This window comes from Mugil cephalus, chromosome 2 (assembly GCF_022458985.1).
Source record: "Mugil cephalus isolate CIBA_MC_2020 chromosome 2, CIBA_Mcephalus_1.1, whole genome shotgun sequence".
Lineage (NCBI taxonomy): Eukaryota > Metazoa > Chordata > Actinopteri > Mugiliformes > Mugilidae > Mugil > Mugil cephalus.
In genome coordinates, this window is record NC_061771.1 from 10,963,468 (window position 1) to 10,991,230 (window position 27,763).

Below are 27,763 nucleotides of genomic sequence, written 5' to 3' on the forward strand. Positions count from 1 at the left end.
AGAACTAAAGAACTTGGGGGAGTGTCTTTTTTGGATATACTATCACTTGGACTTCAGAGAGGGGGTTTCCAGTTTCACTCCTTCTCCATACCAACTTTCTTGTTTGGCTAAGAGAGGCCGATTTCGATCAGGGCCAATGAGGAGGGCAGCGGGACAGAGGGGTGATCTTTCGCAGACCTCTACAGCAGAGTACTATGTCACTGTGAGAAATCTGTCAAATAAACCACAATTGACCCTTGACTGATGGGCAATGTAATGATTCTCAACTGCCAAATTAACACCATGGAGAAGAGGCCAAGGACATCAGTTTAGGAAAAAGAGAAAAAAAGGGGAGGGAAAACATCCAAGAGATAAAGGTATGCTGCTGTCATCTATTAGGGTTTGTACCAACTATTCCATATTACTGCTTTAACGCTCAACTGCTTAACACAGAGGAAGACAACTAGTCGCAGATTGCATCACACAGAATATGTAAGTCAGTCCTGAAATACAACAAATGTACTACTGCATTACAGACATCCTGTGGTAACAGAGAGAGTGAGAGTTTGCCAAGCCAAAAGTCACACAACATACAACATTAGTTGATCGCAGTAAAGTAAGGCCAAGGAGTCTGACAGTAAGGGCTACAGTCGACAGTAGGCCACGTTCAAGTTTCAGTTACCTTGCAAAAAAGCCTCCGTAGTTTCCTTTGTGTGACTTGCTACAAAGTGTATTCAGACTAAGAATTCAGATTTCATTACTGCAAAGCATTACTTTCTGCTGAGTTTTTAATGTGTGACATCATCAACTAGTCGGCTAGTTGTCAACTCGACTTTCATCACATATTAGTCGAGTTGAAGTTGTTCAAGCCTTACTATTTATGAATATGATGATGATGATGATTATGTATGTAATAATTAAATAGGGTAAATACTATAAATAGTATATACTATATAGGCCTACTACCATGTTAGCCTGTTGATGTGTCACTTGCTTGCTACACTCTTACATAGGGCGCCAGTTTTTGATGTCTGTCCAACCAGCACCCAAAACTGGATATAAATCTGTAAAATCTGTAAAATCTTCACGCCAAATTATTGCCTTAATCGGACTATAACAGGAGAACTTAAGTGCATGTAAACACGTTACTCCGATTAAAATCGGAGTTCTCATTATCCGATTGAGACACCCAGATAATGCGATTGAAATGGACTTTTCAATCGGTTAATGCGACCGCTGCGCTGGCGTGTGACCCCGGAACAAAAACGTCTAAGAAAGCCGGTCACAGAGGAAGAAGAAGAGAAACGGAGCCGTCTGAGGGATAGCGTGGATTTTACCTGCACCAGAAGTAGCGCGAACATTACGTACAAGATTAGAAAATGTACTAATATCCATCTGGTTGTTGTTTGAAATGCCGGTCTGCCGCATGAACGACTCTAGTTTATTATATCACGTAATAGGTCAACCGGAAATCGGGCCGTATTAACGTGGTATTAATCCGCTGAAAAGATACGTATCGCCACCTAGTGTGGAAGAAGAGAACATTTATTCGATTTTCTTGCCCTCCAGTAAACTAGGACAAGGACTGTGGCGAGAAAGTCAAATTTTGAGCATAGCTCAATTAAGCTTTGCATGTAAACGCACTGAATGGCAGTCCCACTCCCTCCTCCCCCATGTTAACGTGCTTTTTCAGTGTGAAAACAGATCAAATAAGCCATCTGGACAGTTTTTTGTTTTTTCTTTTTGGTTGATCAGACCGGTACAGAGTGTTGACTTTGGCACTGACATCTGACATCTCATCTTTTTCATCTATTGAGATACTCAACTGCACTGGCTCCAAATGTTGGAATGTCAGCTTTTCCACTCATGAATATTCAAATACATGTTTCACCTAGACCACAAAATTACACCTTACGCTGCCCCTCGATTTGAAATATTTTTTAAGAACCTGTTAATATTTCATTAATTATCTGTTAAAACCGCTGCATTAGTTGTCTGCATATAACAGGGGTCGGCAACCCGCGGCTCCGGAGCTGCATGCGGCTTTTTCGTTCCTCTGTTGCGGCTCTCTGCAGCGAGCGGTGCGGAGCAAGGATGCTGATCAAAGCCGTTCACTTTTTCACGCTAACTAACTACTTCAGAACAGCAGCAATTAGTGACTCATCAGTGAACGAGCGAGAGTTACACAACACAGAATGACAATGAATGCTAGACCACACTTATGGTTATAACATAAAAAAAAACAACCAAAAAACACTGAACTCCCACAGTGCATTGCAGCACATTTACTAGTTGCTGTCGAGTATTTAATTCAAATATATTTTTATTTTAGTGTGTTAGTTTTTTTTTAATATAATTCTAAATTTTAATTGTATTTCATTTTTTGTTGCGCAAAATGTACGCCACAACTGCCGACTCGTGACACCCGCCGGCAGGTCCAGGCCGCTATTTATTGAACTTTTCGACCCCAGGTAAGCCAACCGTGGATAAATTCCTGTTATGTATGCATGATGCAATTTGGTTTTCTCTGTAGCAGTTCTTTCATTTCACAAATGCAACACACTATAGGCCTAGAATAGAGGTGAAAACGATATATGCAGTGTTATCTTCATTTTAGATGTCAAAGGGGTTTTGTGGCTCCCAGTGTTTTCTTTTCTGTGGGAAACGGGTCCAAATGGCACTTTGAGTGTTGAGGGTTGCTGACCCCTGGCATATAATCACCTGATTATTGAAATAGATTCATTAAATGAGCTGAGATAACATCTGCAACAACTTCAAATTTGTTGTTTTCTTGTCTTTTTACATCAGTTACCCTCACTGTCTTTTCCTGTCTCAAACGCCTCACCCTTTTTCTTTTCACTCCCTTTCTCCTCCTCTCCCTCCTCTACCCTACTACAGTCAGTTCGTTTACATGCTCAAAATTCGACTTTCTTCTACCATCTATGTTTACCTTCTTCTTCTGCGACTGGTTTTCTTCATGGACTGTATATCATTGAGTGTACATATACTTGGATGTTTTTCTTCTGGGGTCATAAACCAGAGCAGCGGCTGTGAAGCATGCGCATATGCCTGGTCTAAATTAAATCTGATTAAAGCATACATATGCTGGGGAAAATTGATTTCCAATTGTATTATTTGGGTGTCTTGAAAATTCCCATACTAGTCGGAGTAATGCCTTTACATGCGCTTAAGTTGTCCAGTTGTCCAGCCTGATTAGCACTGCTGCCACCTACCGGAGGCTTGTTTACAACAGGTACGTATCTGGCCAGCAACAGGCCCTATGGCTTCTGATTGACAGCGTCTTTAGATGTTCCCAAACCACCACCAATGGGGCAAGAAATCATATTGGGTAACTTCTGCACACATTTTAAATTGCGTCCCTGTGCCACATAGTTACCTTTGTGATTTTCACCCAGCCAGTCATTGGAGATCAAGGAAACATTCTTCAGGTCAAAACAGTGTCAAATGGGGTCTGCAAGGTCCAACATGCATGAATCCTGAGTGTAACTCTGAACATAACTTTATTAGGTACCAAGAAGAAGTGGCCTAAAATTGTCTAATGTGATAATGTGTTAACAAGTGCCTGAATCAGCACTTCATGTTTGAATAGTCTAAATACATTTGTTTACCACCTAAGGGCAAGGAGACAAATATGATGAGTTCATAGATCTTGCTTTCTTTATTTAGTATTTCCTAACCTGGCCACAGCCACATTAAAATCGATTCACTGGCTCCCAGTTTGTTTCTGGATTCTTTTTTTCCTCTCTCTTTCTCTTTTTTAAAATGTATTAATTTTTAAACGTGTTCATGACCTTGCCCCACACTATCTGTCCGACCAGCTCCAGCCATCTCACGCTGTCTCAGGTCGGCAGATCAGTCATTGGTGGCTGCCACTAAGACAAAGAGGAAGTGAATATACACTAGGCAGGCTGACCCACTTCTTCTTTTTAAATCCTCTCTTAAAGACATTTTTTTTCTCTTTCCCTTTTTAATCAGTTTAAGATGCTGATTGTTATTGTTTTTATTGTTTAATTATTTCACAAGTTTAATTTTGTTTCTAAATATTATAAATATTTTATGTGTTTTAGCTATTCTCATGTTTGTGTACAGCACTTTGGCAAACTGTGTTGTTTTATAAATAAAGACTGATTGATGTCTCACAGTCTGTACATGAGTCACTGGTGTACATTTTGTTCAAGTGAGTTTGCCTAAATTTTTGTTGAGGTGATTCCTATGAATGTGTACAGACATTAACAATAGGTCTCTGACTTACTGCTAGTAATCGTGTCACACCAGGGTCCCAGGCCCTTGAGCATAGACGCGCTGCTGCAAAGAAAGGAAAAACTGGAGAAATGAAAGACTACAACAGTAAAACGTGGTAAATAATTTCAGAGGTAAATAAATTAGTTAAAGCACCCTTTATCCAGTAAAAACAGATTATAAAAGGAAATAACTAAACACTTAGATTTAGGGGGACCAGGGACAAAGGGAGCCTTTTCACACTCCTGTGGTGTACCAATGTAGCTAACAGTGGACGGAAGACACTGAGGGCTCCATGCACAGTACAGAAAAATGAAAAGCCACAGCCTCGACATCTGTATGAAAGTGTAAGAGATGAACAAATGGCATTCAGAAAAGAAAGAAAAGCTCCACAATGCAAATGTTTACCTACAATTTACCCATACGCTGAAGTAAATTATATTAAGTGAATGGATGACTTCAGGGTCTTACCTTGGCTCTCAACATCACACTCTGTTCAGTAGATTTCAGTCTCTGATCTTTATTAGGTGAAGGTGGAGTCTTGATTGCTGAGGTGATCCTTGCAAATATCACACATCTCAAATTGACTACATTTTACAACCACTGTAACACCCACAAAAAGTCTTTCAGTTTTACTCCCTTCACACCAGTCTGTTGATTTATGGTGACACTTAGAGGAACCGAGTACTGTAAACATTCACAGTATTTTAAATACAGAATAAAGATTCAAATCCATTATTCCTAAATGAAAACATTCACCCCAGATTTGTTCTGTATGCTATTTGTAAATATCAACCATTATGTAGTGTACTTTACTAAAGTTTGCCCAGGACACTAACAAGCTAGAACCACCTCTTGGGAAAAATGTCCTCAAAGAACTGTCCCTTGTCCTTCAGGTGGAGGTGGACCACAGAATCATTTCCTGATGAGCTGTGTTGAGTCAGACATTTGTAAAGGTGTTGTTTCATATTTCTAATATTGGTAGTCTGTAAATTCCTCAACTGACTTTTGTAAATGAGATTGTTTTATTTTCTCTTGGATGTTTTGTATTTAGAGTGGACAAGTTCTGCCTCAGTGTGTGTGACGTGTTAAGAGTAATAAGTTAAAAATATAAATAAGTCGGGACAGTTAAAAATGTTAATCTGATTAGCTGGAAATATTTGATAAAAAATGTTAAAATGTTACTAAAAAAAGAAGTTGGAGAGTAAAAGGCTCAATCCACTTTAGATCTGTAATCGACCTTGATGGCCTTACAATCTGGGCTCTATTACTTCAGCCTGACCCCCACTCAAGGGAGAAAAACGCAGTAACTTCCTCACTGCGGATAAAGATCTGATGAGGAAAGACCATAAATCTCTTGTGGTTATTTCTTCCTGGTCAGGGCTGCAACATTTGGAGGCACCGCTGGGATGGTTGGCTTGAGGTTTATCCCTACACTGTGAGTGGAACCCTTGTGTTAATCATCCCTCAAAACTACCCGGATGCAGAGGAAGCTCCGCAGCAAGGTGTATGGTCATGGGACAGTTAGTTGCTGGCTGCTCGCATCCTGAAGTGCGCAGAACAACCACTAGGGATGGATAGACTGTATAGGATAACATCAACACAGATCTGCGAACTCCACTCGCAATCAAAAAGGCTAAATTAAAATATTGAAATACCGCCAGAGTGGAGGCCCTAGAAAACTTTATCGACGAGTACTACCTGCGGTGCGTCATGGAGCTTTCTGACAATCCGGCCAAGAGAAAGAAAGCTGACTCCTCTACGGACACAAGCGACCTAATAACAGCTGAGGTAACAGTACGTGAGTCTATTAATAAAAAACTAGATCTGCTAAGCCTTATGCACCAGGAGGTCAAGGATCTCAAGACAAGCTTAGAGTTTTCTTACGATCAGATCGCTAATCTTCAATGAGATAACGCCGAGCTGCGAGCTGACGTCACCTCCATTACAGTGGCGGTAAACCAGCTCAAAAAAGAAAATAAACAACTGAAAGAGACTGTCCTGGACATACAATCAAGGAGTATGCGGGACAACCTAATTTTCTCAGGGATCTCAGAGAGCTCCCCGAACAATCCAGAGGCCCTGATTAAAAAATTCATGACCACCGCTCTTAAACTGCCAACGGAGACTGTGAATAACATCTAGCGTCCACCGGCTCGGAGCCCGAGGAGGAAACCGTCCGCGTCCCATCATTGCAAAATTGGAACATTTTCCACAGAAGGTACTTTTGAAGAGCAAAGGACGCGAACTCAAGGGCACCTCTTTCAGAATTAACGACCAACTCCCGAAAGAAATCAACGAGAGGCGTAAAGTGCTGTACCCGATCCTCAAGGATCATCGGCAGAGAGGAAAGAGGGCCGCACTTACAGTGGACAAACTTTACATCGACGGTCAGCTGTTCCGGGATGCAAACATCACCCCCTGGCTCTACTGACGGATAAGTATTAAGAAAAATAAGCCATGTATATTTGTTATTTGTATCTCATAAAGGTGTACATTTGTATATATAAATATAAATATTTAGAATAGGAAAAAAAAAATAAAAAAAAACATCAAAGAAAAACCTCACAAAACGTTAATGTATGTCACTTCCTTCTCCTTCTGTCCATGTCTCCCTGCCCTCCACACTTACCTCCACTCACCTCTTCACCCCTCCACATATCTCCGACACAATAATTTCCTTTCTCGTGGTGCTCATGTTATTAAGTCAACTATCCATTTTCCAGGAACTGATGCTATTGTTGATATGTTTGTATGACATTGTTTGTACCAGGTATAATCGATAATTCCAACACTCACCTCTTGATTTCTCTCCATTGTCTGTAATTCCTTTCATGCTGACAGAAGCAGACGACCCCGTAAAGACGTACAAAATCCTCTACCAACACAACATACAAAGAAGGACTGAATGCTTTCAACCTCAATGTCTCAGTTAACTATCGTCTCTTGGAATGTGCATGGCATTCGCTCGCAGGCAAAAAAAATTTAAAATATGGATTATATTTCCAACTTACAAGCCGATATCTTACTCATTCAAGAAACTCACCTACAAGATTCTGAAGAAAAATCTCTTACAGATCCAAATTTTAACCAAGTTTTCTCTTCCTGTTTCAATAGCAGACAAAGAGGAGTATCTATTTTGGTCCATAAGAGACTTGTACTTACCTTAAACAAATAGATAACAGACACAGAAGGTCGATACATCATCATTCATCAATCTTTAATAAATTATACACAATTGCAAACATTTATGCCCCGAATAACGATGATCCGGCCTTCTTTCACAAAGTCTTCTCGCAATTATCTGACATAGCCGTCACCCCCATTACAATCATTGGAGGGGACTTTAACACATTCCTGAATCCCTCTCTAGATAGGTCCCATGACTTGACACACACAAGAAAATCACAATCAGCCAAAATCCTCAAACAATACATGGATGAGTTTGGACTTGGCGATGGTTGGAGAATCAAAAACCCGACAAAGAGGGAATACACATTATTTTCCCCAGTACACCACTCCTTTTCTAGAATTGACTTTTTTTCTGACAAACAATTCTATTGTAAAAAGAATCAACACCAGTATACACCCTATCATAATCAGTGATCATGCACCGGTGTCCCTCCACCTTCAAATAGAACCCTCCCTAAAACCATCACCCACATGGCGCCTCAACACCTCATTACTGAGAGACCCTGAATTTGACTCATTAATAAGGAAGGAATGGAAGGGGTTTTTGGAAATAAATGACTCTCCAAATTTATCCCCATCTCTGATTTGGGAAACAGGGAAATCCGTAATCAGAGGCAAAATTATACTCCTCTTACAAGAAAAAACAGGACTAACAAGCAGAAAAAAACATCGAGGATAAGATTAAAGAAATAACAGAATAATACACCGCAAACCCAAATGAACAATTATGGACCCAACTACAAAATGCAAAACTACAATTAGAAAATATCTTGACAAAAAAACAGAATTCGTACTTCAACAACTTAGATACCAAAATTTTGAGCATAGCAATAACTCAGGCAAATTTCTTGCGAACCAACTCCAACACAACAGAGAAAAATCTCTTATAAATGCAATTCAGGACTCAAGTGGCAAACACACTCAAGCACCACAGGAAATTAATCATATCTTTTACAGCTTCTATAAAAAATTATATTATATATTATATATATAACAACTACCAACCCGAATCCTGACCACATTCAGGCCTTCCTCAAAAACCTCAATCTAACCCAACGGACGGCAGAACAAAGAAACATATTGGATTCGCCACTGACCATGGAAGAACTATTAACAGCATAAGAAAGCATGCCTTCGGGTAAGGCTCCTGGGCCAGATGGTTTCCCTGCCGAATTTATGAAACATCTCTGGTCAGATCTTGCCCCCTTGTTCCTAAGGACTGTTACAGAAATCAAAAACACAGGTTGCATAAGATCCCAAATGAATACTGCTGAAATTAAATTACTTTTTAAAACCAGATAAAGACCCAACACTCCCTTCCAGTTATTGCCCTCTGTCATTGATTAATACAGATATCAAAATTATTTCCAAAGCACTAGCATCTAGACTAGAGAAAGTAATTTCATCGATGATTCTCAATGACCAAACAGGTTTCATCAAAGGCCGACAATCTACAAATAACATTAGAAGGCTCCTTAACCTGATCAGCATGTCCCAGCGTAGAAACACAGAAGCCATTGTTTTATCACTAGATGCTGAGAAAGCCTTTGAAACTGGGCTTTCCTCTTTGCCACCCTTCAATATTTTGGCTTTGGAGAATCATTTATCCACTGTGTTTTTGCACTGTATAATTCATCTAAGGTCACAGTCACCATTAATATTATCACATCACAAAGCTTCACCTTACAGAGGGGAACCAGACAAGGATGCCCCCTGTCTCCCCTACTGTTTGCTATATTCATTGAACCGCTCGCATCAGCAATACGTCAGAACTCTAGTATCCAGGGTATCCACTCATCCGTCTCTGAACATAAGATCAATTTATATGCTGACGATGTTTTACTTTACTTGCAACAACCTCAGAGATCATTACATGAAGCTTATAATTGTATCTCGAAATTCTCAACCTTCTCTGACTACTCAATCAACTGGTTCAAATCGACAATATTACCAATAACGGACAAAGCATGGGATCCTGCAGACCATAAACCCCAGCTTCCCATAGGAAATATCAACTACCTGGGCATAAACATCTCACCTAAATTATCAGAGTTAGTGCAACTGAACTTTGATCCACTCCTGGAGAAAATATGTGATGACCTGAAGTGCTGGACCAATCTTCCCACCTCTCTGATGGGACGCATAGCAACAGTTAAAATGAAAATTTTGCCACAAATTAATTACTTATTTTCAAATCCACAGCAAAATGGTTCCAGAACTTAGATTCTGTAGTCACCAAATTTTACTCAAAAAACGAACAGACAAAAATTAGCCACACCATCCTTCAAAAAAATAAATCGGAAGGAGGACTAGATGCACCGAACTTTATAAACTACTACCTGGCAAATCAGCTGCAATACATAACCAAATGGATAAACCCAGAGGCAGATTACAATTTGTGGCTAGAAATAGAACAGACCGACTGCCACAAATATGCATTTCGGACCTGCCCTTCATTACAATCACCCTTAAGCGTCATAACTGCTTCCAAAACCCCATTATTGCCGCCACCCTTACCGCTTGGTGGAAGGGTCTAGAGACCAAAGGATCCCAGCTGGAACCCTGTGGGTTCTCCCCGATTTGGCAGAACCCTGACTTTGTAAATAACAAAGTCCCTCTTCGCCAGGCACTTGGAAGTTCCCCTCTTCCAGGGGAACTTACTTATGAATCACACAGATTTATTTGATACATTTGAAATAAGAAATGGAAATTTCCTTCGATACCTACAGGTGACCAAGACAATCAGAAAGAAAATCCCAGTGCTCCAGGACTGCATACAGCCACCACAATTCGTCACCAACATTAAAAAACTCACACCAAAAAATAAGAAAACCCTCTCTTTAATATATAAGCTGCTATCAACAGCCCATTCAATACATGTACCAATATCAAAACGGGAAGCCGATCTTTCCCTGTCTACAGATTTCTGGACTCAGATCTGCCAAAATATATTTAAAATGACAAAAAACTCGAATTTACAGCTGATCCAGTTTAAAATACTCCACAGATCACACACAACTCAAAACAAGATGCGTAGAATGGGCTTCTCCCAAATCTGACAAATGTACGCAATGCACCCAAAACAATTCAGATTCCTATTTCCACCCTCTCTGGCTCTGTTCTCCGGTACAGCACTTCTGGTCACTAGTAACACAGAAACTCGCGTTAATTTTGGACTGCAGAATCCCATTAACCCCTGACGTGTCCCTCATTGGTGACCTGGAAACAATCAGTCTTCCTCACCATCTGTCACAATCTGTCCTCTCACCATCGCCAAGAAAACAATCCTAATGAACTGGAAGAACAAACAGTCACTAAACATTTCCCAGTGGTTGAACCTTCTTTCCGATTATATATCACTGGAGAAAATATCTGCTACCCGAAAAAATCAATTGACTCTGTTTGCCAAAAAATGGTCTGTATTCTGCGACTCCCTCAACCTTAATTTACATCTTGACTTTGCCCGCTAGCTTTTGCCAATTCTGTTACACTTACTGTAATGCTATAATAATATTTCTCTTACAGTGATGACTGTTGTTACAGAAAAGATTTTGTTGCCCTCTTCATCCAGGTTCACTAAGGAGGATCCCCAACACCTTGAGCATGCATTAAGGGTGCCCTACTCTTTCTTACCCCTGGGTTGACTGGGTTGGCCCTGAGCAGTTTACCTGGTCTCCTGGTGGGCCGTGGCGGTCTGGGCTGGCGGGCTCCCTGTCCCCTCCTCTCCCTCCCTCCGCCCTCACTGGTTGGGGGGGCCTTCCTGGGGTCCGGGGGGCCCCGGCGGTCGGGGCCACGCCTGGCGCCTTGGGGTCGGAGCCTGAGGGTGCGGGGGCTGCCTGGATACCACCCTGGGCGTGTCCAGTCGCGCTGGGGCTGGGGGGCTGCAGTGGGTGGGGTCTCCATCCACCATGGGGGCATCCCTGCCACCCCGGGGGTGGATGGGGGAGTAGGCAATGCCATTGCTCGGCTGGTTGATGTTGGTTCTTTGGGGTTTCCTGGGGGTCTGTCGCATCCTGGTTGCTATGCTGGGCTGGGGGCAGGGGACTTCCTGAGTCCCGGGGGCCCTTGCCCCGTCTGTGGTTCCCATGGGCCGAAACACAACAAGTTTCAATGAAAACTAGAAAGCAAAAGATCCTTTTCAGCGACCAAACAGGGCATTGGTGTGTCAATGAAACACCACACCACACCACACCAGTGAAAGACTGGGGTTGTTGGTTCCGGCCAAAACTAGTTTTGACAGAGTTACAAAGGTGAGGCTTTGTTTTGCAACACTTCGAGCATGCATGAGACTTACTTACTTGCAATGGATAATGTAGGAAACTGTTTTTCGGCGTGTTAATGTTTAATTGTGAGCTAGCCTTACAATCCCACCAGTGACAACAAAGCATAGAAAAGTAGTGTATATATTCTCCGTAGATATTTCATTTATACACCACATTTCATTTAATATTATTCTTCCTGTAAGTTTGACTTGCACTTACCGTCTGTGTTAAACTCTACTTACAACACAGCATTGATCAGTGGTGAAACCAGCAGAAGCAAGAATGGTGTTGTTTCCTTTTTCCAATATTACTAGTCTGTACATTTCATAACGCACTGACTTTTGTAAATGAGATTGCTTTGTTTTCTCTTGGGTGTTTTGTATATAGTGTGTGTGTGCTACCAGGTTTGTAGTGAACAGGAAGTGGTTCTCCGGCCTCATAGAGCATGATAGTGTTCGTCTTGTATTTCTCCTCCTCTCTGTCCAACCTGGAATATTTTTTTTTGTGCTATTCACAAAAGGCCAGTTTGGATATCCACATGTTATAAGTGTTTGTCTGGTGTGGTTTTGTTCCTTCTCCTTACCTTTTGTCCTCGTAGGTACACTCTGCTTTGATGCCGTAAGGTTTTTATGATGCCCAAGTTTGTGTGCAAAGATGGTGAGAATCAACTAATAGAAACTGGTCTGTGTGTGTCCTTTATCTTTTATAAACATGTTGCACAAGTGTAACTCAAACTATTTCCACTGATGTCTCTACACTTGTCAATCTATTAGTGTGTTTTTTAATTGGAAGAAGAATGGCAATTGGCAATTCATTAAATTTGACAGTTAAACTGTGAGGCTGGACACTGGTATCTTCACATTTTTATTTGCTCTGTATTTATATGGTCTGTTCTTGACATGGTTTCTCCATTCCCCCTTTGACCACTATCTTTTATTGAAATGACTTTCACTTCCTTCATCTTAGGTTTTGTTGTTAGTTCCTCCCACTGATTTTATGATTTGTGTTGTGGATTTCTTTAGGTGTCGGTTATAATACAATTGTTGATTTTGTTATACACAAATGACTATTTTCGATAAATTTTCTATTTTCGACCATTTTTTCTAAACTTTATTTCTAAAAAGATATCTTATCCCTGTAGGGCATCTTGTTTAGGAGATACACTTGAGAAAACTAAATGTATTTAATCCATTCAGATGCTCGACTGCAGTGGCTTCAAAGGTTGGATCATCAGCTTTTCTACTTATGAATATTTATATATATGTTACAAATAGACCGCAAAATTACACACAAACCCACAAATGAGACAAACACATGTATTGTCTTTGCTGATGCTTTATTGTCATATGTTGTAAAAATAGAAGAAGGAAGCATAAAACAGTGGATTAGAATTCTAGGTTCCACCAAATGAACATTTTGGGGAACCTAATTATATTTGCAGAAACAGGTCAGAGAAAGAATGCTATGAACTACAAGTAAATATTTACTGTTAAATCAAATCCTTATTCACCTCATCTGACATCAACAGCTGTCTCAACCTTACTCATTGATTGATTTGGCAGATGAAGTGCCAGTACCTCCAGCAAGGACCCCATTTCTGGTGTAGAAGACCTTGGCCAAGAGTGCGTTCGTGGGAGAGGGAGCATAATCCTGACACTGGTCACCACCAAGACTTGGTGCACACTCCACTATGTAGGAGAAGAAGAAGGTACCATGATTTAACATGCAGTTATCTCTTCTTCCCACTATACAGATCAAATGAACACTCACCAAGCAGGTCACTGTTCCAGTAAGTGTCCTCACCATAAACATGAAAACTGAGTTTGTTTTTCATGTTAATAGTAACTTCTCCAAACTGAAACTTCTCATGCCATGTAGGATTGTCATTATTCGAGATAATAGCAGTACGCTTTGTCTGGTCACCATATTTAACCTCCACTGAACCATCTGTCTGAGTGCATCTGTCACCATACAAACCATGTGCATAAAGATTGAATACCGTTAATGTAGCCAGACCTTTCTTAGCAGGACAGCAGTTTGACTTCACAGTCTGGCTACCAGTACAGACACAAGCACAAGGATCTCTTTTGTCAGACCTGTGACCAATCTTACAACTTTCTGAACATTTTTTCAACACTGCATTCTTCTTGATGTACTTCTCCACCTCTTGCTTCAGTCCAGACCAGGCAGGATGACTATTTGGTAGTATGGTGTGGAGAGGCTTTAAGCTATATCGAACAACATCAGGAATGGATTTCAGAGACTTAATCCAGTTGTTATAGACTGAGGGGTCTGATTGTCCCTGAAAGAGGACATCGGTCCCATCAATGTGTCCACCGATCACCTCTGTGTTCATGGCTAAAACTTTGGCCGTGGCGTAAGTTGCTTTTCTTTTGCTTACAGTGGTTATACATGGCACTAATTTTGGCAGTGTTAGGAAAGCCAAATGAGGCCTCAACTTCAAGACAATCCTTGACCTCTGTTGCTGACAGTCCACTCATGGTGGCTCCGCCCAGTGCAGAAAGATGAAATGCCACAACCTCGACATCTGTATGAAAGAAATAAAAAACAGCAGATGGAAAATATAAAATGGCCAAGAAATCATTTATAATAATACCCACATTTATCTGAAGTACAAACTGAAAGGCATTAAACTTAACAAAAAGTACCAGCGTCACACTAGAAAGGTCTACATTACCCTGAGACTCAACAGCAGGTTCTGTTTAGGGGGTCACGAAGTCCAACTTAAAATACTGACATCCAGGAGGTGGAGCCTTGAATTTCACCTATTAAAGTTTTACATTTGACCAACGACATTCACACTTTCACGCTCACTCGGCACCCTGATCGTATCATCACACAAAACATCACACTGCTCCGCGCTTAGTCGTAAAGTCTTATGAGAACAAAATGCAGGTGTGTTCCAAATACTTTCCCCCGGACTGTTTTACCAACGGGGGCCAATGCAACAATATTTTTCAGATGACATTGTGAGATTTACAGTCCACAGTTTGGTTTCCTAACATTATTTGTATTTTGTATGAATTTGCTGTTATTGACACACTGAATTGATGCCAAAATAATACAAAACTAGTAAGATTAACGTGGTGGTTACAATAAGGTGGAAAGTGGAGCTAACCACAGGGCTAAGTTAACATGCTAATGCCATGTTAGACATGCTTCTGATATTTGGTTCACGGACACTCTGAGCATGTCTGTATGTTAGTTTGTATGTTAACCGACTGGTGTTTAGCTGTAGTGGTGTTTTCTGTTTGCCGTGTGTGCTACCGTAGAACAGTAGGCTAACAGATTTAGCCTGTTTTCTGCTAACTGTCACAGCTTTACTACGTCTTTGTGTAAAAATCTGATGACATATTTTAGTATTTAGTGCTTTGATGTTTGTGGCTTGAGCTTCAAGGTCAACAGTATGGACTGATGTAGGTTCAGAGCGCCACACTGCGGTACTGATAGACTCAACGGTTGCAGAGGCAACTATGAGACCCTGAGATGAATTAGTCAATTAAGTTGGGAAGTGGAGCTGATTGACGTATATCTGATCCGAGTTCAGATAGTGCAATGCAGTGTGATTTGTAGTATCAATGGTGTGCACACAAAATATTTGCATGCAAATTCTGATCGTTATAAAATATTATCTTGTGGGCTGTAAACAATACAGTTTGAGTTTGACATGTCTGATCTACACCATAAATATGCACATATGTGTGCTCTAGTCACATGCTGTTGATAAGTCTTCAGTTCACGACACAGCTGTGTACTTGGTCTTGCTAACATCGTTGAATGCCCACCTCGTTATCAAGGTACTTTAATCCTGCTACTTTAGTGAAGTGCTCTTTGATGAAGTCACCATCTGACAAAGGTACCTTTACTGCCTGCTCTAACTGGGCACCAGTGTAAGCCTGACATTTAGTTTCACAGTGTTGGCCTATATTATCGTTCATTACATATTAAAGTTCTTTCATTACAGCAACAATCCCATTGCATATCAGACACATTTCCCATTGTTTTCTGTGAAGACATTGATAAATTCTGCAATAGCTTTGGTGAGAGCAACTAAAATGAAGTGAAATGTATACTCTACATGTGCTATACAGGAAACATGTGCTAAGGACAATACTGAATGCAACGTGTTAACATGCACTTAGGTATATTTACCTAATATATAATATTTTGGCTTTGGAGAATCATTTATCCACTGTGTTTTTGCACTGTATAATTCATCTAAGGTCACAGTCACCATTAATATTATCACATCACAAAGCTTCACCTTACAGAGGGGAACCAGACAAGGATGCCCCCTGTCTCCCCTACTGTTTGCTATATTCATTGAACCGCTCGCATCAGCAATACGTCAGAACTCTAGTATCCAGGGTATCCACTCATCTGTCTCTGAACATAAGATCAATTTATATGCTGACGATGTTTTACTTTACTTGCAACAACCTCAGAGATCATTACATGAAGCTTATAATTGTATCTCGAAATTCTCAACCTTCTCTGACTACTCAATCAACTGGTTCAAATCGACAATATTACCAATAACGGACAAAGCATGGGATCCTGCAGACCATAAACCCCAGCTTCCCATAGGAAATATCAACTACCTGGGCATAAACATCTCACCTAAATTATCAGAGTTAGTGCAACTGAACTTTGATCCACTCCTGGAGAAAATATGTGATGACCTGAAGTGCTGGACCAATCTTCCCACCTCTCTGATGGGACGCATAGCAACAGTTAAAATGAAAATTTTGCCACAAATTAATTACTTATTTTCAAATCCACAGCAAAATGGTTCCAGAACTTAGATTCTGTAGTCACCAAATTTTACTCAAAAAACGAACAGACAAAAATTAGCCACACCATCCTTCAAAAAAATAAATCGGAAGGAGGACTAGATGCACCGAACTTTATAAACTACTACCTGGCAAATCAGCTGCAATACATAACCAAATGGATAAACCCAGAGGCAGATTACAATTTGTGGCTAGAAATAGAACAGACCGACTGCCACAAATATGCATTTCGGACCTGCCCTTCATTACAATCACCCTTAAGCGTCATAACTGCTTCCAAAACCCCATTATTGCCGCCACCCTTACCGCTTGGTGGAAGAGTCTAGAGACCAAAGGATCCCAGCTGGAACCCTGTGGGTTCTCCCCGATTTGGCAGAACCCTGACTTTGTAAATAACAAAGTCCCTCTTCGCCAGGCACTTGGAAGTTCCCCTCTTCCAGGGGAACTTACTTATGAATCACACAGATTTATTTGATACATTTGAAATAAGAAATGGAAATTTCCTTCGATACCTACAGGTGACCAAGACAATCAGAAAGAAAATCCCAGTGCTCCAGGACTGCATACAGCCACCACAATTCGTCACCAACATTAAAAAACTCACACCAAAAAATAAGAAAACCCTCTCTTTAATATATAAGCTGCTATCAACAGCCCATTCAATACATGTACCAATATCAAAACGGGAAGCCGATCTTTCCCTGTCTACAGATTTCTGGACTCAGATCTGCCAAAATATATTTAAAATGACAAAAAACTCGAATTTACAGCTGATCCAGTTTAAAATACTCCACAGATCACACACAACTCAAAACAAGATGCGTAGAATGGGCTTCTCCCAAATCTGACAAATGTACGCAATGCACCCAAAACAATTCAGATTCCTATTTCCACCCTCTCTGGCTCTGTTCTCCGGTACAGCACTTCTGGTCACTAGTAACACAGAAACTCGCGTTAATTTTGGACTGCAGAATCCCATTAACCCCTGACGTGTCCCTCATTGGTGACCTGGAAACAATCAGTCTTCCTCACCATCTGTCACAATCTGTCCTCTCACCATCGCCAAGAAAACAATCCTAATGAACTGGAAGAACAAACAGTCACTAAACATTTCCCAGTGGTTGAACCTTCTTTCCGATTATATATCACTGGAGAAAATATCTGCTACCCGAAAAAATCAATTGACTCTGTTTGCCAAAAAATGGTCTGTATTCTGCGACTCCCTCAACCTTAATTTACATCTTGACTTTGCCCGCTAGCTTTTGCCAATTCTGTTACACTTACTGTAATGCTATAATAATATTTCTCTTACAGTGATGACTGTTGTTACAGAAAATATTTTGTTGCCCTCTTCATCCAGGTTCACTAAGGAGGATCCCCAACACCTTGAGCATGCATTAAGGGTGCCCTACTCTTTCTTACCCCTGGGTTGACTGGGTTGGCCCTGAGCAGTTTACCTGGTCTCCTGGTGGGCCGTGGCGGTCTGGGCTGGCGGGCTCCCTGTCCCCTCCTCTCCCTCCCTCCGCCCTCACTGGTTGGGGGGGCCTTCCTGGGGTCCGGGGGGCCCCGGCGGTCGGGGCCACGCCTGGCGCCTTGGGGTCGGAGCCTGAGGGTGCGGGGGCTGCCTGGATACCACCCTGGGCGTGTCCAGTCGCGCTGGGGCTGGGGGGCTGCAGTGGGTGGGGTCTCCATCCACCATGGGGGCATCCCTGCCACCCCGGGGGTGGATGGGGGAGTAGGCAATGCCATTGCTCGGCTGGTTGATGTTGGTTCTTTGGGGTTTCCTGGGGGTCTGTCGCATCCTGGTTGCTATGCTGGGCTGGGGGCAGGGGACTTCCTGAGTCCCGGGGGCCCTTGCCCCGTCTGTGGTTCCCATGGGCCGAAACACAACAAGTTTCAATGAAAACTAGAAAGCAAAAGATCCTTTTCAGCGACCAAACAGGGCATTGGTGTGTCAATGAAACACCACACCACACCACACCAGTGAAAGACTGGGGTTGTTGGTTCCGGCCAAAACTAGTTTTGACAGAGTTACAAAGGTGAGGCTTTGTTTTGCAACACTTCGAGCATGCATGAGACTTACTTACTTGCAATGGATAATGTAGGAAACTGTTTTTCGGCGTGTTAATGTTTAATTGTGAGCTAGCCTTACAATCCCACCAGTGACAACAAAGCATAGAAAAGTAGTGTATATATTCTCCGTAGATATTTCATTTATACACCACATTTCATTTAATATTATTCTTCCTGTAAGTTTGACTTGCACTTACCGTCTGTGTTAAACTCTACTTACAACACAGCATTGATCAGTGGTGAAACCAGCAGAAGCAAGAATGGTGTTGTTTCCTTTTTCCAATATTACTAGTCTGTACATTTCATAACGCACTGACTTTTGTAAATGAGATTGCTTTGTTTTCTCTTGGGTGTTTTGTATATAGTGTGTGTGTGCTACCAGGTTTGTAGTGAACAGGAAGTGGTTCTCCGGCCTCATAGAGCATGATAGTGTTCGTCTTGTATTTCTCCTCCTCTCTGTCCAACCTGGAATATTTTTTTTTGTGCTATTCACAAAAGGCCAGTTTGGATATCCACATGTTATAAGTGTTTGTCTGGTGTGGTTTTGTTCCTTCTCCTTACCTTTTGTCCTCGTAGGTACACTCTGCTTTGATGCCGTAAGGTTTTTATGATGCCCAAGTTTGTGTGCAAGAGGATGGTGAGAATCAACTAATAGAAACTGGTCTGTGTGTGTCCTTTATCTTTTATAAACATGTTGCACAAGTGTAACTCAAACTATTTCCACTGATGTCTCTACACTTGTCAATCTATTAGTGTGTTTTTTAATTGGAAGAAGAATGGCAATTGGCAATTCATTAAATTTGACAGTTAAACTGTGAGGCTGGACACTGGTATCTTCACATTTTTATTTGCTCTGTATTTATATGGTCTGTTCTTGACATGGTTTCTCCATTCCCCCTTTGACCACTATCTTTTATTGAAATGACTTTCACTTCCTTCATCTTAGGTTTTGTTGTTAGTTCCTCCCACTGATTTTATGATTTGTGTTGTGGATTTCTTTAGGTGTCGGTTATAATACAATTGTTGATTTTGTTATACACAAATGACTATTTTCGATAAATTTTCTATTTTCGACCATTTTTTCTAAACTTTATTTCTAAAAAGATATCTTATCCCTGTAGGGCATCTTGTTTAGGAGATACACTTGAGAAAACTAAATGTATTTAATCCATTCAGATGCTCGACTGCAGTGGCTTCAAAGGTTGGATCATCAGCTTTTCTACTTATGAATATTTATATATATGTTACAAATAGACCGCAAAATTACACACAAACCCACAAATGAGACAAACACATGTATTGTCTTTGCTGATGCTTTATTGTCATATGTTGTAAAAATAGAAGAAGGAAGCATAAAACAGTGGATTAGAATTCTAGGTTCCACCAAATGAACATTTTGGGGAACCTAATTATATTTGCAGAAACAGGTCAGAGAAAGAATGCTATGAACTACAAGTAAATATTTACTGTTAAATCAAATCCTTATTCACCTCATCTGACATCAACAGCTGTCTCAACCTGACTCATTGATTGATTTGGCAGATGAAGTGCCAGTACCTCCAGCAAGGACCCCATTTCTGGTGTAGAAGACCTTGGCCAAGAGTGCGTTCGTGGGAGAGGGAGCATAATCCTGACACTGGTCACCACCAAGACTTGGTGCACACTCCACTATGTAGGAGAAGAAGAAGGTACCATGATTTAACATGCAGTTATCTCTTCTTCCCACTATACAGATCAAATGAACACTCACCAAGCAGGTCACTGTTCCAGTAAGTGTCCTCACCATAAACATGAAAACTGAGTTTGTTTTTCATGTTAATAGTAACTTCTCCAAACTGAAACTTCTCATGCCATGTAGGATTGTCATTATTCGAGATAATAGCAGTACGCTTTGTCTGGTCACCATATTTAACCTCCACTGAACCATCTGTCTGAGTGCATCTGTCACCATACAAACCATGTGCATAAAGATTGAATACCGTTAATGTAGCCAGACCTTTCTTAGCAGGACAGCAGTTTGACTTCACAGTCTGGCTACCAGTACAGACACAAGCACAAGGATCTCTTTTGTCAGACCTGTGACCAATCTTACAACTTTCTGAACATTTTTTCAACACTGCATTCTTCTTGATGTACTTCTCCACCTCTTGCTTCAGTCCAGACCAGGCAGGATGACTATTTGGTAGTATGGTGTGGAGAGGCTTTAAGCTATATCGAACAACATCAGGAATGGATTTCAGAGACTTAATCCAGTTGTTATAGACTGAGGGGTCTGATTGTCCCTGAAAGAGGACATCGGTCCCATCAATGTGTCCACCGATCACCTCTGTGTTCATGGCTAAAACTTTGGCCGTGGCGTAAGTTGCTTTTCTTTTGCTTACAGTGGTTATACATGGCACTAATTTTGGCAGTGTTAGGAAAGCCAAATGAGGCCTCAACTTCAAGACAATCCTTGACCTCTGTTGCTGACAGTCCACTCATGGTGGCTCCGCCCAGTGCAGAAAGATGAAATGCCACAACCTCGACATCTGTATGAAAGAAATAAAAAACAGCAGATGGAAAATATAAAATGGCCAAGAAATCATTTATAATAATACCCACATTTATCTGAAGTACAAACTGAAAGGCATTAAACTTAACAAAAAGTACCAGCGTCACACTAGAAAGGTCTACATTACCCTGAGACTCAACAGCAGGTTCTGTTTAGGGGGTCACGAAGTCCAACTTAAAATACTGACATCCAGGAGGTGGAGCCTTGAATTTCACCTATTAAAGTTTTACATTTGACCAACGACATTCACACTTTCACGCTCACTCGGCACCCTGATCGTATCATCACACAAAACATCACACTGCTCCGCGCTTAGTCGTAAAGTCTTATGAGAACAAAATGCAGGTGTGTTCCAAATACTTTCCCCCGGACTGTTTTACCAACGGGGGCCAATGCAACAATATTTTTCAGATGACATTGTGAGATTTACAGTCCACAGTTTGGTTTCCTAACATTATTTGTATTTTGTATGAATTTGCTGTTATTGACACACTGAATTGATGCCAAAAATAAACAAAACTAGTAAGATTAACGTGGTGGTTACAATAAGGTGGAAAGTGGAGCTAACCACAGGGCTAAGTTAACATGCTAATGCCATGTTAGACATGCTTCTGATATTTGGTTCACGGACACTCTGAGCATGTCTGTATGTTAGTTTGTATGTTAACCGACTGGTGTTTAGCTGTAGTGGTGTTTTCTGTTTGCCGTGTGTGCTACCGTAGAACAGTAGGCTAACAGATTTAGCCTGTTTTCTGCTAACTGTCACAGCTTTACTACGTCTTTGTGTAAAAATCTGATGACATATTTTAGTATTTAGTGCTTTGATGTTTGTGGCTTGAGCTTCAAGGTCAACAGTATGGACTGATGTAGGTTCAGAGCGCCACACTGCGGTACTGATAGACTCAACGGTTGCAGAGGCAACTATGAGACCCTGAGATGAATTAGTCAATTAAGTTGGGAAGTGGAGCTGATTGACGTATATCTGATCCGAGTTCAGATAGTGCAATGCAGTGTGATTTGTAGTATCAATGGTGTGCACACAAAATATTTGCATGCAAATTCTGATCGTTATAAAATATTATCTTGTGGGCTGTAAACAATACAGTTTGAGTTTGACATGTCTGATCTACACCATAAATATGCACATATGTGTGCTCTAGTCACATGCTGTTGATAAGTCTTCAGTTCACGACACAGCTGTGTACTTGGTCTTGCTAACATCGTTGAATGCCCACCTCGTTATCAAGGTACTTTAATCCTGCTACTTTAGTGAAGTGCTCTTTGATGAAGTCACCATCTGACAAAGGTACCTTTACTGCCTGCTCTAACTGGGCACCAGTGTAAGCCTGACATTTAGTTTCACAGTGTTGGCCTATATTATCGTTCATTACATATTAAAGTTCTTTCATTACAGCAACAATCCCATTGCATATCAGACACATTTCCCATTGTTTTCTGTGAAGACATTGGTAAATTCTGCAATAGCTTTGGTGAGAGCAACTAAAATGAAGTGAAATGTATACTCTACATGTGCTATACAGGAAACATGTGCTAAGGACAATACTGAATGCAACGTGTTAACATGCACTTAGGTTCTCCTGTTATAGTTCAATTAATTCAATAATTTGTTTTTGTTTTTTTCACGTGCATGTAAACTACACTGTGTTGTGGTCTTACTCCACCTCTGTCTGAGCCAAAAAGTTGCACTCGAACATACCACAAAGACTGCAGCCAACGACCAGGTGGTATGTCTGCTCCCTCGTACGTTCTGTCATTAAGAGGAAATAACTCTTCATACCAGTAGGTGGCAGTAGGACAGCTACAAACACTCACACAAACTAACAGTTCGCACATTCACATTCAAATCATCTAGAATGAATAAACTGTAGACCAACTGAAGAGGTATGACTATGACTATGATATATTCTCTGACTACGTCCTGTTTTATTTCAGCAATATTACAGCAATATTGAATATTGTATTGTATATACCTCCTATTCATTGATAAATGCCATGTTGCCTCTGTACTTCCTGGTCGAGCACTCTGAACCTTTCTTACTATTCTGAGTTTGCCTGGCCCCGAGCAAGTTTGCCAGTTGTACATTTTTGTGGACTGCTTTTTGGATTTGTCTTTCTGCCTGTCACTTTTCTGTCTCATTTGTCCGATGCACTGGCAAACACCACAGATCTTCCACATTGTTTTCGTCTGGTGTCTGCAACTGAGACCTCACTAACTGTGTGAAGATTTTTCACCATGCAACAAAAGCAGGTGAACTCTTTTCATTACTGTCCAGTGGATGGTGCTGTTGACTTATACAAAAACATGGACCGAGCCCTCCTGCTGCTATGAAACTGGGTATAAAGTGCATTAAAAGACATTGCATATATTAACAGTATAAAATGTGAGTTTTGGCGCCTTGATAGCAACAGAGTTGGAAAGTACCTTTGACTAAAGTGAAGTAAAGAAAAGCAATCTAATCATTTCTGCCGTTGTTAGATTACAGACACATCTGCCTTCCCAGTAACGACAAGACACAGGGTCTTGAGCTCTTGAGCTTGATGACAACGTTGGTGTTTATGCAGCATTGAAAGAGTTAATGCTATTTTATCTTGCACTCATAGTCTTTGCATGTTCTTTCTAAGAGGAGCAAATGAATGCACACATATATGAAAATAGTGCAAATATAAGTTTAGTCATGTCTAATGTTTGTACCTGTTCGTTGTGCAACACAATCTTGAACTGTGTTTCAAGTACAAGTATCATGTCTGATAGTAGAACTGTGCTTGAGGGTGTTGAAATGAAAATGGATGAGACTGTACATCATGACACCCTCTATGTGTAAGTTTAAAAGGGTCACAAAGGGAGCTACCACAGCTTCCAGTACCACATCGAGCCCAAGGTGCTCAACTTGACCCCAGAGAATAGGGTCGTCTTTAAATGATTCGATTCTGCAGGGCCACATTTCTTACAGCTTGAACAGTTGGTGAAAGTGTTTCAAATCCCTCTGTGGTTGTAGTCGTTAAGTTTTATAAATCAGTAAATTGATTGTTTGCCAAATCTGTCTTGTGTCTGCATGTACAAACGTTATGTGTGACAGTACAACGACACTTACGGGGGATGAAAAGAAGAAGAAAGTGAATCCTTGTGCACAGGACTTTGTGTATATACAGTATGTTTGTCTTGCATGTGCATTCTGCAACTACACTTCATATGCATCTAAACTCTCCATCTAAGAAAACTAGGTGTATCTAAACGTGGACCACATTTATAGTCTAGTTTCGATTAATGTCATTTTATCTAGTACATAGAGTCCTGGAAAGTTCTCCCAGCAACTTCATTTTTACATTAGTGTAAATTGCCTGCAATCCTGTCTGCTGGTAATTTTAACTATAATAATAATAATAATAATGTAAAACAATCATTCTCCCAGTCTCTCTTTCTCCCGCTGTGTAGATACATGCTGACACTGTACACTGCGGTAAAGCTTTGATGACTACTCTAAATGACACTATCTACTGGCTTCATGCACACCACAAAATAAATAAATAAATAAATAAAAATCTCACTTCTTCCCACTCACTTTATGACTCAGCTGGTTCTTGACTACTACCATGACTACGTGAGCAGTCATGGCTATTTACAAGCAGCGTTATCTAAACCAAGAAAACCAAGTGTGAATGCAAATGTGGGTGTTCATATCCTTGTATCAATGTTCATTTTGTTTTTGCATGCTCTCTTGCTTAGATAGACAAATGAATGCATACATACAGTATAGATAAAATGCATAGATATTACTGAACTGTATTTCATGACACTGCCTGTGTGGAAATTTGAAAAGGGTCACAGAGGGAGAGACACTTGTACATAAATTAATTATTTACTGATAGTCTCTCATGTTTGTATGTACGAGCATTATGTGTGACAGTACAACTATGCTTACAGGTGATGAAAAGAAGAAGAAAGCAGTTCAGCAACATTCTGCACGGAAAGCCTGGCTAATATGTTAGGCTTAGCAGGAAAATCAACAACTGTGTTGCTGGGAACAACGTCACAGGAAAGACCTATCAGGAGTACATTGTTATCCGGGCTTGAGGTGAGTGAACAGCCTTATTCCCTTACCTGAAGTCTACACTCAGAGCTCCATGCCGGTAACAAAGGACAACATCCCCACAAAGGAGGACTTATGAGAATGATCCTACCTCAGTGACCTTCAGTTACCACAGATAGTCTCTGATGTTGACCTACTCATTGGCATGAATGCAGCAAATGTGATGGAACCCTGGCAGGTGATCAACTCACAAGGAAGCGGGCCCTACACTGTAAGAACCCTGTTAGGATGGGTGATTAACGGCCCACTAGGAGGAAGCAGCAGTAAAGGTGTGGACAAGGCCCCAGTGACTGCCAATAGGATCTCCTTGGTTGATCTGCAGGAACTTCTGGTGAGACAATACGACACTGATTTCAATGAAAAGGTCTATGATGAAAAAAATATGATGTCAGTGGAGGACAAAAGGTTCCTGAACATTGCTAATGAATCGATTAAAGTCAAGGAGGTTCATTATTGCATAAATTTACCTTTTAAAACAGATAAGATCCTAATGCCTAACAATCGTGAGATTGCAGAGCAATGCCTTTTGAGTCTAAAAAGAAAGTTCAAAAGAGATCCAAAGTAACAAAGGGAGTATGCTGACTTCCTTGGCGATGTCATTCAAAAAGTCTATCTTGAAATTGTTCCCCAAGCACAAGTGAACAGAACTGATGGGAAAGTTTGGTATATACCTCATCATGGGGAGAAAACAATCAGGGTCGTTTTTAATTGTGGTGCATCATCCCAGGGGACATCCCTCAACTCTGAACTACTCCAACACATGCAGCTTTCCTCCTGAAGTAACAAGTACAATCGTGGAAAATTTTTATGTGGATCACTGCTTAAAATCTGTGCCCACCGAACAGGAAGCAGTGAAGCTGATCTCAAACCTCACCACAGTCTGTCATAAGGGAGGATTACATTTGGCAAAGTGGATAAACAATAGCAGAGCTGTCCTTGCTGCTGTCCCACCAGAAGACAGAGCTAAGGAGGTAAAAGAGTTGGACTTAAGCGAAGATCAATTGCCCATGGAACGAGCCTTAGGACTTCAGTGGTGTGTACAACATGACGCTTTCAAGTTCAACATCACCATTAGCAACCGTGCACATACCAGAAGGGGCATCCTATCAGTCGTAAGCTCTATATATGATCCCATAGGCTTTCTATGTCCACTTATCTTGCCAGTCAAATTACTGTTGCAGGAACTGTGCCGACAGAACTTTGGATGGGATGGAACCATTCCCCACATGCTAGTGGAGCAGTGGACAAAGTGAACCAGCAGTCTATCACAGCTTGCAGACTTTGAAGTTCCTCGCTGTTTCAAGCTGAAGGATTTTGGTGAGTTAGTGCACAGCCAGATACACCACTTCTCTGATGCTAGCAAGCTAGGCTATGGAACAGTCGGTTACCTCAGAATGACAAATACACAAGGAAAGGTCCATGTAGCATTCCTGATAGGCAAGGCAAGAGTAGCTCCTTTAAAGCGGCAGACCATCCCAAGACTTGAGTTAGCTGCAGCATCTTTATCAGTCAAAGTGGACAGACTGCTCAAAGCAGAATTACCACCACCAACAGACAAATGTGTGTTTTGGTCTGACAATACCTCTGTCATAAAATACATCTCAAATGATCACTCTCGCTACCACACCTATGTTGCCAATAGGACATCTAGAATTAGAGAAGCCACACAACTGTCCCAGTGAAGACATGTTGGCACAAAGCTAAACCCTGCTGGTGACTGCTCTAGAGGTGCGAGTGCAGAAAGGTTCATGCAAATCATCAGTGGACCAGAGTTTCTCTGGTCATCAGAAGAGGAATGGCCAAATGAACCAGTACGCCGTATTCAACTTTGTGCTGACCCAGAGGTCAGGAAGTCCATAACAGTGAACTCAATTCTGCAGACCTGTGAGGAAAGGCCCACAGACAGGCTACTCAATTACTTTTCAGACTGTGGCATGGATCGGGAAGGTGAAGGATGCATTAAAACACAAGATAAAAGACAGAAAGCACCAGAAGAACACAACAAGAAACATACTGCAACCAGAATGTATACAAGGTTGGTTAAGGATAACATGAAAGGATCAATAACAGTTGGCGATCTAAAAAAAAGCAGAGAATGCAATACTTACATAAGTACAGAGACAAAGTTTCCCACAGGAGATCAAGATGCTGCAGGGGGGAGCATCCAGTGTGAAAAAAGGCAGCAGCATCTACAGGCTGGATCCAATGTTGGATGTTGGCATCCTCAGAGTGGGTGGGCGCTTGAGAAGAACGGCAATGCCAGAGGAAAGGAAACACCCTGCCATTCTGGCCAAAGACCACCACGTGTCCACTCTGATCCTTCGCCACATCCATATTGAAACTGGAAATGGAGGAAGGAATCATATGTTATCCCAGGTACGAAAATCACACTGGATTACTAATTGTAACTCTGCTGCACGAAAGGTTCTCTCTCACTGTGTGACCTACAGATAGGACAGAACTAGGCTCGGTGAACAATAGATGGCTGACCTGCCAAGTGAAAGACTTGCTGTGGATTTACCA

At 41.1% G+C, this 27,763-nt stretch overlaps 2 pseudogenes; both read right to left on the reverse strand.

Moving 5' to 3' along the window:
- Positions 1 to 13,232: 13,232 nt before the first annotated feature.
- Positions 13,233 to 15,622, reverse strand: LOC125004519 (annotated as a pseudogene).
- A 3,104-nt stretch (positions 15,623 to 18,726) lies between these two features.
- On the reverse strand, positions 18,727 to 20,951 carry LOC125004520 (annotated as a pseudogene).
- Between the last annotated feature and the right edge of the window lie 6,812 nt (positions 20,952 to 27,763).